We start from the raw sequence: 16,179 nt of genomic DNA, 5'->3' as shown, positions 1-16,179 counted from the left end.
TTCACAGGGAATTTGGCACCAAACTCCTTCAGGTTTCGTTTTAAAAATGTCATTCTGAAATTAATAATGTGCAAGTGGAAGTATTTGCTCTGAGTATTAAAAAAAATCTTTCCTGTTCTGTTTAATTTTCTAAGCATTTCTTCTTGCAGATTGACTCAATAGCCACATCAGGCTAAATCTAAGTGGAGCAAGAATAAGCTTCTCATTCAGGCACACAGTACACTACCGCTTGATTGGAATGGATATTGTACATAATATGTCCCTGCAGATGTTTCCTCCACTGGGGCACATTGAATTTCATTTAAATGCCAAGGCTCAAAATCTAAAACAATGTGACTTTAACAAAAAATCTGATGAGGAATTTGATGAGAAAATGGCAAGAATTCCTGTGGCATTTGGGTAACAATTTCAAGCCTTCATTTTAATAGAATAAACAGGATCATATTTCATTCAAATCTGGCAATGAGATGAGCTTTGGGTATTACATTGATATAAACCAATAAAGAATTTGCAAATTTGAAGCACTAATTAACAGACACAATATTAAATGAAAAAAGTTTGCTCGAGGGGCAAATATATTTTGAAGACTTTAAACTTTTATTAAAAGACAATTTTGAATAGCTTCTTCAGCATTTGACTATTTTGTTAGTTTCAAAGAGGAGGATTCTTGTGTTTTTAAACTAGCATATTTAATATTGTTTGAATATAAATGAATACAATAACAGTTTCACTTCTTCCATCTTGAAAAAATAACTCAATGTCATGCAATTTCAACAGAACACAAAAATACCTCATAAGTTGAACCTATACAGCAGAGAGCTGTGTAACAGGATGTTAGTATTAAGTGTACTTTATCACCTACACTGAACCCTGATGGTTTTATTTTTATTAAATGATTTTTTTTAAGCCTTACAGCGCTGAATTGAAAAGCGCTCATATGTAGAGTCTGTCTGTGGTATTATGAGAGTCATAGTAAAAACATAAAATAACAATAATAATAATAATAATTTGGAAGTTTTGGTTTACCAGTCACATAAGTACTATAGTGAGAGGATTTTCTGTATCTATTTGCAATGCTGCACATAGTAGCCTTCTTGATACTACAATATCTAAGACTTATGTATCTAAAGACTCATAGTTCAGAAAATGGGAATGTCAGCTAGAATATTAAGGAATGAAATCTATGAGACCGACCTTCACATAGGATATTGCAGGCTGTTTTTTGGTTTGGTTTTTTTTTTGGAAACAAGTGGTTATTTCATCCTAAGCATAGTATCATCAAAATCTGCTGATGATAGTCACCTGCTCCAACAACTCAGGAGCTGTGCTACACTTAAACCCTGACATATATTTAATTCATTAGCAAGCCAGCTATCTTCTTGTTTCAATAAATTAAGATTTTAATTTTTTTTACTTCTAAATCTAAGGTGCCATTTCCTTTTTTATATTCTATATGATTATTGTGCACCTACATCTAATCCAACAATGGCAGGTCTATGCTCCCTTATACCTTATCTTAGATGATGCCTCCATTTTTTCTAACCACTTTCATTTTTCTTGTCTTAATACAGCTGATCGTGGTACCTTTTTTCTTCTTTCTTTTATTTAAAGGAAAATTATGAGGTTAGTGTTTAGAAAGGTAATTGATCTGTAGTTTGGAGATAAAAGGTTTGATCTTTCCTTCTGATACTGAATGTACATCAAAGTCAAGTTGAAGCACTTCTCATGCACTGCTTAATTCTGCCAAATGAAAACTTGTAGTAAATGGAATATAAAAAAAATCCATTAGCCATAAAAATAAATGACAGGGAGTACGGGAACCTATTCACTGAAGATTTGTGTATCACTTGGATTTAAAATTTTTAGAATTTACACACACATGCAATACTGCATGAGTTTTATGAACACCTGACTCACAAAATCTGCTAAGAGTGTATACCCTGTACACCAAAAACTCTGCACCTAAAGGATGCGCAGAACAGGATGATGTAAGGATTCAAAATGTGGAACAGGCCTTATAGCCTGTTCAAAAACCAAGGAAGAAGTGTGTGTGGTAAATAAAATGCTTGAAAGCCCTGACTGTGAACAGGCATACACATCCTTCATGGCAGCAGTCAGAGCAGCAGCCCCGTTCAACACATCCTATGATCTGGATGGAGGAAGTGAAAGAGGGCTTCTGTCCCCTGTGTCACGCTGGGCATGATCACACCTACCCCAACACATGTGGAGAGCAGAAGACAGTCCCCTTAATCCTGTTCCTAATAACAACACCCACATAAGCCCTCCACAACAGAGTCTGTTTCATTTTGCTGTTAATGCACGCTATTTTCTTAATAGAAGAATGCGATGCAAATAAATGTTTCAGAAGCAGATTGAAATGTTAAGGCTGTTGGACTTGCCTCCCGTGCAGCTCTTCCACAATAACAATGAGCTATTAGAGAAATTAAGTAATCACAAAATGAGGGGAAAAGTTTGAGTTGTAGAGAGCTATTACAATATGGATAAATAAACAATTAGATGCAGCAAGTTGGAGTGTAATACTGCAGCACTACAGCTACTCTGTGCTAATTCCCCATTCTTGCCCCATTACTAAGGAGGAAGTTATATTTACCGTGAGTTAAGAAAAATTCAGCCTGCAGTTTGCACTATGTTGCTGCCAGCTCATGCTTTTGCTTTATGGACACTGTTACCTGTTTGCTTACCCATTTCATTACAGAATTACGTAGGAGATAATTTCTGTTTTAAAAGAAAATTCTATATTAAAAACCATCTACTTCGTATCCTTCTGAGATCCTCACCGCACTGCACTTGTGAATGCAATTTTCCAATGAAATCTATCGTTGCTCAGATATTTAAGATTGTTGTTGGTCTGTAAAATGAAGTATATACAAATAAGCAAATTTGCATTTGCAGCTGTCACATTTTAAGACACTTCTGAGGAACTGATGGAAAGATCTAAGGACAGTGGGTGAATGTAGAATGCAATGTGAACTCACCAAATACTACAGGAATGAGCAAAGTATTATGAACCAGAAGGAATAACTTCAGCCTGTATTCTGAGGGGCTGTGAATGGCACAGGAGTAGAGAGAGGACAGAGCTAGAGGCACCATGGGCTGCTCAGCCAAAAAAAAGTGGTCACAAAATCAACTAAGATATTCTGCTATGCTGAGACTGGAAGAAGGAACAGTACTGAAATACTAACTCATTATCCAGATCATCCCTTTATTACCCAGGGAAACAGTGAGGTGAGATAGCCCAGATAAACAAAATCACAGATACAATGAAATAGAAAATGAAATTTTAATGCAGAGGAGAAAAGTTAGTGACACTGATGTACAGAGATCCCAAATTAAGCCCAGTCAAGCCAAGCAAAAGCACATAACACAGGCCTGCATAAACCTAGCTATCATGTATCCAGGCTCAAGTCAGTTCAGGCAGAGCATGCGTGGATAAGAGGAAATCCTTGACCATACAACTGTAGAACATAACTGGAGAACGTAACACTGATCACAGATTTGAATATTTAACAATGAGTGCAACTTTTGCATTTGAAAAAGAAAAGGGGGGAGAGCTCTAGGATCACAGAGGCAAAACATATATTTGTGGAGTAATTTCCAACAGATGTATCAGTAAATATTAGGTCTTTCCAAATTACAGCTGAAATAAGTAAGTGGGGATGACACCTCCTCTACACTACATCCACTTTTCTACACTAAGTACTCCGACACACCCTTCTACATAATACATGGCCTGAACTATACCAAGGAGGAATCAAATGCAGAAGTTTTAAAACCACAAAGCAGTATTCTAAATATAAATAAATGAACACTTTGTGGAACTTACTCTTGTATGTAATCAGCTTGGTTGACGGTTTGGCAAGTCAAAAAAAAAAGAATGCAGTACTTATGCAGATGAGGATAACTTTCACAGCTACAATAAGGTCTAGACCCTTTGCAAAGTCAATAGGAATATAAGCCTTCTATGAAGGTAGATAAGCGTCTGCAAGATTCACGTCTCAGACGAGGTCAGATTTACCAGTGCTACCATTTTTTTGGATTAAGAGAGAGCTGTTTCTTAAACCGCATTCGATGAGTTCATGCTTTTCACTGATTGCAATACCTTTACCCTGTTCGGAAAACAGCCAAACGAGATGAACCAGAAGTATGGCATAAAAGGCCCTGGAACCTCAATCTCAGCAATTCACCAGAGACACATCTTTACTGAACAAAACACAGCATTTTAAGTCTGGCAGACTTTACTGACAAATACCCAAGCCAGCACTGCAGACATTGACCAGCCAGCCCAGGAAGCAGCTGTACTTGCTAGCTAGATCCACCCTTCTCTGCTTTACATCCAATTTAATGAAGTATCTAATATAAGCATTTAGAAGTCTTTAATGTTTCTGAACATGCTATCCTAAATAGAAACAGTCTCATGAAAGCTGCTGAGGAAAAGGACAAACATCACTGTGTATTTTTGCAAAATACTGCTTCAGGCTGTTAAAGCATTTATAATTCCTGAGCAGCTATCTGGATCTGGTGAAACAAGTGCACTATGCATAATTCTCCTTTAAATACACAACTTCAGCAAAACGCTACTCTAATTTACTCCCCTACTTTTAACTCTACTTTTAAGTAGCCTATTTCAAACTGGAAGAGCTTGCTGTAAAAGATGAATTGATTACATAGCAACTCTTACTTTCTTAAAATTCTTCATTTCTAAGATGTTGGCAAAGATTTTAAGAAATATGTCTAAGAAAGCAATTCAGTAGCATGGCAAGTGACCATCCTCAACAGCAGATAGGCTCTTTTTTGTAGTCATCCCTATAAGAAAAGCACGCTGTTAGAATCATCTTATTCTAAACTGTACTAGCATACACCTTATCCCGCAGGCAGTCAGCAAGATTCGCACAAGGAGATGAAAGAGTAGGCAAGTGTTCAACAGATTTTGAAAATTTTAAGAAAATTTATTTTTTTAATAATATTTTACTTATTTATTTAATATTTTAAATTTTCAGTAGCAGCAGATGAGAACCAGGTCAGGCTATTCAATCACAGTTCAGAAAATAAATTGCTAAATTTTCAAAAGCTTCAGTATTAATTTAACTCTGGTCTCATTGAAGTCATTGGGAACTGCTAACAGGTTTCAGCATGAGAGTCAGATGAGCCCCAAGCAGTTTTAGAAATCTGATCTTCAGACCCTGCCAGCTTGGTCACTGCAAATACGTATTATATTCAAGTACACATATACACAGTGGTTTTTCCTTCTCTTTCTTTCTACGAAAACACATATATGAATGTGCTCACAAATACAACATCTGAAGCAAAAATTTGAAGTACTCAGGCAACTCCAACCTCTATGAATTTCTCCCACCCAGGAAAAGCAAACAAACAAACAAACACCAAGAAGAGTACACCGATCTATTTCAACCACTTCATGGGTAGCAAAATGTTATAATTATGGATTTCAGAAAGCACATCTTTTAAGCCTACATTTGTATTTGTACCATAACATTGTTCATACTTTCAAAACTTGGACTGTAGTCTTTCAATAACCCTAAAGAATATATCTCCTTTTAAAACAGGTACAGTGCCGATTAAACTTCCAGGAATGGTAAGCAGGTACGTTTATGGATTCCAACCCAGCTGCTGGATAAGACAGAATGTTGAGAATAAAGTCCCTACCACGACTGCCCACTGAGTTGTCTTATAGACTAGCAAAATCTCTTCTTCTACATGCTGGGATCCATGCTCACCTCTCTGAATTTGAAATGGCATAAATAAAATTCTACATAAGTGTATCATGAGGGCTTCTGAGAAAAGGAAAATGTTGTGTGTAACTAGCAGATACTTCTGTGAAAAATCCAAAATAGCCATCTCCACAGGGTGTTACTGCTAGAGAATGAAGCCATTGCCGTATTACAATCCCTCACACAAAAAGCAGCTTCAAAAATCATAAATATCAGGCAATCAGTATCTACTGACCACTCAAGACAAATCTTTTAACCCCTCAACTCTTTCAAAACCCATAATACTTAGAGATGTGTGGAGCTCCCCTTGTCAAACTCTCCCTAGACTGTTTTGCTATGTTTCACGCCTTAGAATATGAGTTTCTTAGAAAAGGCTCCCTCCCTCTCTGTCCCTTTTCCTGTAGTGTGTCACACTTCTTGGGTAGTCTTTATCTCTCTGCCCCCTTCCCTGTTATCCTCTGAGATTAGCACCACTCAGAGTTGATGTTCTTGTCACTGAGACCAATGCCAGACCATCAGACTCCCCCAAAGCATACTCATTCACCTTCCATACATTCATGTGTTACCCAGTTTTGAGGTTAGTCCTCCGTGTATAACAGCAAAAAAGCAGCAATCAAGTAGGTTTTGATAAGATTTCCACACACGGTTCTTTGTGAGAGAGCACAAGAGCCTCACATGTAAATATACATATATTATATACATATACATACAAACGCACCCACACATGCACACACAAAAAGACAATAAATCTATAAGCATTTCCCCTTTCCTGAACCTCTTTCTGGGTCAGTTATCTCTCAGATACATACTACTGAGTATCCAACTATTTTTCTCTAACAGTTCAGTTATTTTTTGAAACGTGTTTTTCCCTTTTCCCCTCCAAATCAGTTGCTTGTCCATGACAGGCTGAACAATGAATTTCCTTCCACATACCTTGTCAGTCCTTCCCTCACCAAAGCATCCTTTCCAATCTGTCGGTAGCTGTTTTTCTTTATAACCCCCAGCCATCCTTGCTGTTGTGTCCATATAAGGGCCTCAAACAATGTGCAGCACATAAATGCAAAAGGAACAGGGATTCATATATTTTATATCCACAAATTACACAAGCAATTTTTTCAGTAAACACTTTCCAACAGTCCTTTACCCTTGACTGTTTTGGTTACCTTTACATTGCACAGAAAATGGTTCAATGAAACGCAGCCCCATGACTACGTGCACACATTTGGGTGCTGCCAGACTCCACTCTTCAAACTACAACATTCCAAGCAAAACTGAAGCAAATGTAAGCAGTTTTCAAATTTCTCCAGGACTGTCATTTGAGTCATAGAACCTTTTATGATAACTTCCAGACATTTCTAGCAGGCATTTTACATTGATTTTGCTTACACAGGCGATATCCTGGTAAAGCAAGAAAAAGGAAGAGAAACAAAAGACTCTCTCTATACAGACTAAGCTTTGATTAATCCTAGGCAGTACTTCAGAGGTTTGAAACTCAGATAAACATGTGACTTTGAAATTAGAATTGTACAAGATTAATAAGAGGCACGCTATGGTAATAAGTGAAAAGAGAAGATGTTGGAAAATTTACTATTTTTTTAAGGTGTATAAGAAACAATTATAGTGTTAGGATTTCTAAGGTCAATGTATGATAGTATAGGGGGACAAGTTAAAATTATCACTAAGACCAATAGGAGCTCAAAATGCTAAATAGTCGTTTTTGACACAGATATCATATTTGAGGTAGGTAAATTCTCATCATATTATGGATAAATAAACTGAGGCACAGAAATTGATGTCCTTGGCTGAAATCACTCAGTATTAAACAAAATCTGCTTTAAAAATACATAAAGTGCTTCACTTAGAAATTATTGTTGATGAAAATCAAGTACCTAATTATAATCATGTAGTAACAGGTTAAGCTGTCATGTGAAAGTAAAAATGAGATACACACTGAAACCTGAAGGCTTGTCTTCCGGATCTAGTATGTATAGGTTCGAAGTCCTTTCCAAACTATACGTGAGTAAAGCACCATCATTAAAGCATTATCTAAAACAAGGAAATACACTTTGCAGTACATCATTTGCCCAGTGCAGGCACCATATCCTATGAAATCAGGATACATCCTTATGTACATCCTGTCATGCAGCCTTGCTTCCCCATCTGTCTAAGCAAAACTTCATAATGAAACCTAGCGATGGAAAGCTATTATACCACAAATTCCTAAACTAGTATGAAGGTTACTCTTCAAACATCAACTTTCACTATGGACCCAACCCTATAAGGTACTGAGTGCCCTCCGTGGCCATTTGCCATTCACTATGGTTTAATAACTCATAAAATTGATTATAATGTTACATTAGACTGATTAAAGACTCTGGACAAATTTATTTAGGATAAGTAAGAGCAAAAGGAAAAAAAGCAACACAACTGAAAATAGGACTCATTTTTGACATCTTGGGCACTAGCACCCTCTTTCATTTTACTGCACTAATGGAAAGTGGCCTAAGAAATAAAAAGGAAGACAATTTGAGTCTTTCCGTAGGAAGTTGCATACTGCATAGTCATTGATTTCCTCCTGAGAGCACTAGGCTGACAACAAAATCTCTTAAGTTGGTAAACATTAGCAGAAAGGGAGAACGTTTTTTTTTTCTTTGACAGTTGTATAGGCATAGGGCATAAAGGGAACAGTGGACAGTGGTATTATTTCATGATAAACGGTATCAACAGTGGAGAAGTCATATGTCTTTAATGCAAAGTGAAAAAAAAAATAGCCAGGTTATTTAGGAGTGGCAGAAAGAGGGACTGACTTCTTAAAGGGTGTTTGCACATACTATGAACACAATTCATCAGGCTACATTACACCACGATGTGTAAGAAAATTCAGCAGGAGTACTTTCGTAAGCATGACATCAGCGTGCACACCGTTTTTTTTCCTATTTTGGTCCCAAATGTATCATACTATCTACAGCACAGAATAATTAACTATTACTAACAAAGAGCACTTACATTCTAACACAATGAAATGGAAAAGAAGTCTCGGAAAGCTTATCCATAAAAAAAGAGTACAGGTTAATGAATTTTCAAGCCTAAATGGCATCATCAGATGATTTTATCTGACCTCTTACACAAGCCTTACAATGCTTCTGCTTGTGCTAAGTCAAATGACAATAGACCACTACCTGACCACACATCTGCTCCACCTCCCTCAGAACCATACCTCCATAGATGTACAGAACAACGTCTGTGACCAAAATGGGAAAATGAAAGGTTTTTATATAAAACAATAGCATCTTCTCCTCTTACAGCAAAACACAGTAAACCAACAGGTATTGTATGTTTTTCAGCACAAAACCTCTAGCTATACGCATCTGAAAATTGAAGAGAAGGGGTTGAGACATGTTTTTTTTAGGAACATACAGATGGTCTATAACAGAGTTTTCCATGCTGCATATATTCAAGTACCTGCTTTGTATATAGTATTTGACGTCAATAGTGGACTGTTTAAAATGCACGTTAATTATATGAATAGTAAATATGATTAATGAAACCGATTCAAAAATCTATAATTAGGATCTGGGTAAGTTATTAAATTATTATTTTTTAAACTATTCAGGATAAAATGCTGATATAGTTCTATTAGCAAAATAATTCTGTAATAAAGAAAGTGTGAGGGCTGACATTAAATCAATTTGAGAACAATAATAATAGTAGGGGTTTTTCAGGTTTACACTTTAACTGCATTAGAGAGTTTTGAAGAAACAAAAAAAGAATTTAAAGTTTTTTTCAGAATGCAGTATAACTCAACTTTTCTAGTACCTCTACTATAAGCAGTGTTAAAAGCTAACTTTCCCTTTTAGTATGACAGGTAGAATTGTCACTTAGACCATCAAGCCATTAAAACAGTTTTTAAAAAGTATTTTGTAGATGCGGTAACACTAGCATTCTAGATAATTTTCCAGTGCCTTTCAATCAAGAAGATCTGGCTAAAATTGCACTATCTGACCTTTCGATTAATGGCCCTGCCTCTCGCCTGTCATACTAATACAGAGTTTGGGGAATAGTTAGGATTCATCTGGAAGCAATATAACTTCTGCCTGTGTCTTCCTTTTCTGGACGCTAATGGCTTTTAGTCAGTCCTTTTCACTCAATGTATGACACATGTAGCCATTCTATTTTAGTTGTCCATTAACTTCAAGCGTTATGACAAGAACAAAGCAACTTCTTAAAGAAGTTGAGTTCAGCTATGTGTATTAAATTTCTACAAAACCTTCGCTTGTAAGGTGCTGTTTTCAATCATCGCTAATGTTTATCTGAGTGCAACAGTATCTATTACTAATTAAAAGAGGCTGTTTAAACAAATAAAAAAGGTCACAAGGCCTGAGGATTCAACCTTGGCGTTACTGTTCAGTTTCTCTATGCGTTACTGTGTGATGATTTTTTTTTCTACACGTATCTACGTTTTTAAGCAAGAACTGTGGGAAAAATCAACAGCCAGAGAACTGCAATTGTTGGTTGGAATTCCAAGGCCTCAGTGTGGTGCCTGATATTTCTTCCCTGAGACCATGCAAAATACGGCACGCTACAGCACTCGTAAGCAGAAAGTAATACATACATTTCTATGAAGACTTACAGGATCAAAGATATAAACTACTTGGGGAAATCGATTCTACTTGGGAAAGTGACACCTGTAGTCCTGGAAGCTTTTTAAATAATATTTCTGATCTTTAAATATTTATCACTGAGCTGCAAATAAAACGTCTGCAATACCCTGTAGATGTAACGTGCATTGGATAGCTTTCAGAAATATGTTTGACTGTACTAGTATTTTACTCGATTCTACCAATCTGACATCTGGTCAATGTCTGTATTAAGGCTGCATTACAAAGACTTTCAGTTCTAGTTTTAATTCCTCATGCTGTTAAGAAATCTCAGCTCCCGATATTAGAATACCAATTAGACAGGAAGTTTCTAGGTATGGCTGAGAGGTTTGAGAATCTGAACTATCCTTGCCAGAGCTTCTCTATCCAGGCAACCCACTTTAATTCCATTTAAATTTAGGTGATTTTTAGGCCTATGTGGCACAGGCGTTTGATTCAGCTCTGACTCAAAGGTACATATTTTATGACTGGGCTCTGGCTGAAGTTAACAGCAACTTGCCTCTTCCCTAGCCAAATTTTCCATCACCCATACCTGTGAAATAATACCTGTAGCCATGCCATGGGATGTGATGTTCTATCTCAAGCCACAAGTACACACACACAGCTACAACACAAAGCCTGACAGGGCATGTTTACTTTCTACCTGAAACTGGATTTTGCATAGGGTTTTTAGGGCACATATTATCTGACACTTCTGGATCTCCCTGAGTTACCTTCTTCAGTTTCTCACCTTGGGCTAGACCAGGAGTAATGAGGCAGTTATGTTCTAGTCTTTGTAACATCTTCTCTTCCATTCCCAAAAGCCCCAAAACAAAGACCTCACTTCAGCTGAGTGAATCTGCAAGAAAATGAATAAAACAAACTTTACTCATAAATAATATGAAGCCTTGACAACAAAAAGGTGTTTTACTAACCTGAACTATCTAGCCATACTCCAGTATCTCAAACAGAAGAGGGACCTTTCATTAAGTCACTAAACCTACAGTTCACACAGTGTTTTTAAACTCATGTCAGTCTCAAATCACAAACCTGTTGCACTTGAAATAGAATGATTCTCTGCTACTTCCCTATCAGATGCCAAATGACATTCAAAAAATAACTTATTTCAGAAGAAAACTACGACTATTTGTAGCAACTTTTGTGTGTGCCATCCTATGCTATAGTTTCTCCCTATTCTTTCTTGCCAGCCTTTCATCAGAACATCGCCCCTCAGAGGGGGGCAGGCAGTGCAGCAGTGTAATGTTAGCTTTGCCCATCAGTGAACAATCATCTCCTTCCGATGATGGGTCTTAGGACCCATTCAATGAAAAGTGTCTAGAAGTGTCTCCTTATTCCCAGAGTGCTGTCCTTTCTTTCTCCATCCTCTGACATTTTAAGAAAAAACAAGGAACATTTGGGATAGCGAAGGAACCAGTCAAGTGCATGAGTACCAGCAGGAAGAACCTGTTCTCTCTGAGCACAAAACCTCTCTGGTAGTCTGAATCCAAGGGATAAAGAGAATTGCTAGGTGCATTCCAGGCAAGGTCCAGCACTCAACCCTACAAACCTGACTAGTATCTGAGGTTCAGCTGCACAGTACAAGGTTGCTGGTGGAAGTGGGGACAGGATAGTGTTGTCCATCACAGAAGACAGATGAGAAAAAAATAGTTGCCATGTACTCAGTGCACTGCCAGGCAGCTCAAAGAGCTCAGCTTCATGCAGGCTGATATCTTAGGTGCTGTGAAAGCAGGGTAGAAGATTCTCCAAAAATCTTCTATGCCATTTACTTGACATTACGGATATAATTCTGTAGATAATTCTGGAATCACAGGTTTAGATATCAAAACAAAGCACAGAAATAGCCCTGGGCAACCAGCTGTAAAGCAATGTGGTTTCATCCTCTGACAGATTTCCTTCTAGTGGCCAGTGCAGTCTTTTCAGAACTTCCTTGCAGGTTACGTTCACCTGCCAGACCACACAGCAATGTTGCACTTGTAACATAAGCTAATCACACCAGCTAACAGGAGGTAAGATTAAGCTCTCAGAGCAATGTATAGCAGGCTAAAAAGAATCTGTGTAAAGCTCTATGGGTGGCTGCAGAGTCCCCACAGATTCTTACTGCTCAGTTCACTTCTTCACTCCTACTTTACAGCAATCCAGTAAGAGCTACCATCACCTGAACCACTTTCTGATACCATGTTTTCCAAGTGCCTGCCTCTCCCTCTGTCCCAAATGCACTCAGTCCCTCCCCTCAAGTTGCTCATTGCCATCTGAGCAAGGTTTAGCATAAACATGCCCACACAATTTGGACAGGGTTGACTTTAGACTGCTAAAGACAAGACTATACGTGACTGTTCACCTAACCACATCTAGCCCAACCATCTGCAAAAGGCTAAGACTTGGCAGTATTTGCCCAGCATATTTTTAAACTGAAAAACCTATAACATAGATTTTCAAATTGAACCATTTAACAAATATCGATATGAGGATTGGAAAATGCACGGGTTTTTCAAGTCTCCATTTCTTAAATATGGGACAGAATCAAACCCCTGTTGTCACTTTACATAGTGTGACTATGTAGCGCATGAAAATCTTTTATATTCACAGACAATGCAGCTGTGTAATAATGTTAGCTTTGTCCTTCGGTGAAAAATCAGTTTTTCTGACATGTGTCTTAGGACCCATAATACTGAGACATCTGAAAATAGCCATCTTTTGTCATTTTGCCAAATTTTGTGAACATGTAGCATCCTTTTTAAAAATTTCATTCCAGCATCTGCTCTATACAGAAAGAGACATTAGTCTGATGATACAACTTCACTGCTCTGTGCATCCAGTGTGTTCTATAGCTCAGAGTCAATGACAAGGGATTGTACTAAAGGCTACTTCTGTATCTCACTAGACAATTTCTATTTATGATATAGACCTAAGTTTCAAGATAAAAGGAATTTAATTCTTCAGATTAGTTACACGTTTAAAAGCCTTAAAAATTCCAGCTGTTAATGTTATGAATAAGAATTGTTTAAAAAAACATACAAGCTCAAACCCCAAACCCCAAGGGTATGCGTCTGTGTGGGGTCAGGAGTATTAAAACTGCAATGAGCTACAGAGCACTCTTCAAAGCAAAATGCCTTCACGTAACCCTTGAGAACTATGTATTTGTGTACGTGTATGCCCATACAGACACACATACTGAAATCAGGCAACTTGTCCTCATCTGCTCTGGTGCAGTTCTTTCTGATACTGTAATTGAGGTCATGTAATAGAAGGGAATCACAGTAGCAGAGATAGATGACTCCTGTTCAGATGATTTTTGAAAGTAAGAGAGAAACAGAAAGGTGAATTACAGCATAATGACAGAAATCAGTTTTTAGTGAAAAATCAGATGATGGATTTATATGACAGATGAGTACTACCCCAAATCAGTCTGTAACATGGGAAAGTGGTTTCATTATAGGCTGAAGGAGAAGATATTTGCAATGATAGTCATTCATACTAAATGCAGAGAGGAGAGAAAATACTAGGAAATGGGAAAACAATATAAGAGATAAGCTTTAAAAAATATATTCACCAAGCTGACAACAGAATTAGCTTGGTTATATTAACAGGTAGTCTTTAGCGTAAGAAGTTGGACAATATAAAATAAAAACAAAATTTGTTAAGACATCTTCCTAAAAAAAAAATTAACAGAGCATTACATATTGATACCACTCAAAGTAACCAATTTAGCTCAGTGGGCAATGAAAGTTCTTGTTCTAGCAACATACAACATCTCATCAGAAACATCCCTAACAGTGTAGTTTATCATGAAATGTGGGGCTCATGAAAAGCCGAATGGAACAACAATAAAGTTATCTATAACCTAGCTGTGACTAAAAAAATAGCTGCTAACATTTTCTTCAGATTAGACAGTGTCTGCATAAATTAGAGAATTATAATTATGTCAGGATCTAGACATTAGTGAAATGGATTTTAATATACTGTGAAGTATATTGGTACTATCTACTACTAATCAATGGACATAAAAACTTTGTTTACTTTTGTTTTGTTCCCAGCATGCAGTGTATATTAACCTGTACAACTGCACATACTAACCAATTGTGACTATTACAATCCATTTATCAGATTTAAAAAAAAAAAATTAAACCCAAGCAACACCTTTCCATATGGCCAATTAGTGAAGTCATAAAATGCAGCAAATATATGATGCTGTATTGAACATCTGTGCTGGTTATCCTATGGGAATTTTTAATAAAGGACCAAACAGCATATTGATGTTAATTCTATGTTACCGGGACTTTAAATAAAAAACTAAAATAAATAGCATCCATTAAACTGATCATACTGTTGTAACTCAAATTGTGTTTATTATGCTAATGGAACATGAAATTAAGAAAAAGACCTTTATGCCAGTGGAATTAATTAATGAGCTTTATGAAGGCATTGGGATGTAATTTATTTCTAGATAAGTAAGTCTAATTTGCAGTTCCATGGGTCTCTGCAATGCTGATTGTAATAGTTATTCCTGCAGATGTGCTGCTCACAGCATGTCTTTCCATTAGAACTGAACACCTCATTATATAAACTGTACCTAATTAAACATAATACAGTGGTGACTTGTTAAACTGGCCTTTTTAAGTCAGCAGCTGCCTAAGCTAATAATACCGTACACAAGATTTATATCATCTACCATATAATACTGATATTAAAATATACTGCCCAAGGGATTGACAACTAATTTACCAGTATGTAACAGGTACCCTTCAGATTCTGCTGTGGAGATTAAAGACTACTAGTCTATAAAAATCAAATGAGTTAAAGTCTATTTGGAGTTCTAAATAATTATGAAAGTTTTTTAATAACTACGTTATTTTAACAGGTTATTTTAAAAAACATAGTGAGAGAATAACCCTTTTCTTATATCCTTTCACAATATCTGACGGGGCACTTTTCTTATGTGGTCTGAGTTATTACAATATTTGAACACAATTGGATATGTGCAGGCTTACTTTGTTTCAAACAAACCAAAATGAGAAATCCCCAAGACAGATACAGCTATTTTTTGAACTTTGCAATTCTGACTCTGTGACTATTCTGTACATGTCCTTCCTTCCACCGAAATGTACGATATATCTTGTGTTGAAAATAATGACAGTCTGTCCCTAAGAAGCCTGACTATTTTGATCAGAAGATCAGAAGGTCAGAAAATACACTGAGAACAGATTGATTCTCTCATGAGATAAGATAGGAATACTTGAGAACTACACAAGAATATATTTTGGATCAACAATGTTTGATCATGACAACTTTCACATTCTGTGTACAGTCTGTGGTTTAAGACTTCTGTTTCTGCCTTTTCGGAGGCTGAATCAACTGTCACTGCGTTCTAATGTAGGACACAAAATCTTTTGGTTTTAACTCCCATTTTGCCAGTATCTGCATAAAATATATGTTGTGCTTGTAGGTATATGAATGGAATGACATAGCCATTCCTCTCCCCCTCAAACACCTGTGAATATTCCTTTCCTCCTTGCCTGAGCATGCAAACCTGGCTCAACTTCCACTAGCTCTCGCTCAATCCCACAGCTGAACCACCTGAAGACAGGTGATCAGCCCTGCACGCTGGTGCCACCTCCCCTCTGAATGAAGAAAATGATGCTCAGATTCTGAACATCTTCTCACATATGCATTCCAAGCTATAAAAACATGCACAAATTTAGTCCAAGACTTATGTCCACCAATGTCCTGTACCAAGACTCAAGTTCCAAGTTAAGAAATGTCAGTGTGTACTC

General features: G+C 37.0%; 1 long non-coding RNA gene across 1 annotated transcript in view; it reads right to left on the bottom strand.

Annotated features, from left to right (window-relative positions):
• Positions 1-16,179, bottom strand: part of LOC121074408 — a 504,929-nt gene that overhangs the window by 414,410 nt on the left and 74,340 nt on the right. Inside the window, exon 3 of the long non-coding RNA XR_005822307.1 lies at positions 11,139-11,246. This is a non-coding gene — a long non-coding RNA (uncharacterized LOC121074408). The remainder of the gene's footprint in view (positions 1-11,138; positions 11,247-16,179) is intronic.

Source organism: Cygnus olor, chromosome 8 (assembly GCF_009769625.2).
Source record: "Cygnus olor isolate bCygOlo1 chromosome 8, bCygOlo1.pri.v2, whole genome shotgun sequence".
In the NCBI taxonomy this organism is placed as follows: Eukaryota; Metazoa; Chordata; class Aves; order Anseriformes; family Anatidae; genus Cygnus; species Cygnus olor.
The sequence above is the reverse complement of the archived record's forward strand: the minus strand, read 5'-3'. Positions and strand labels throughout refer to the sequence as shown.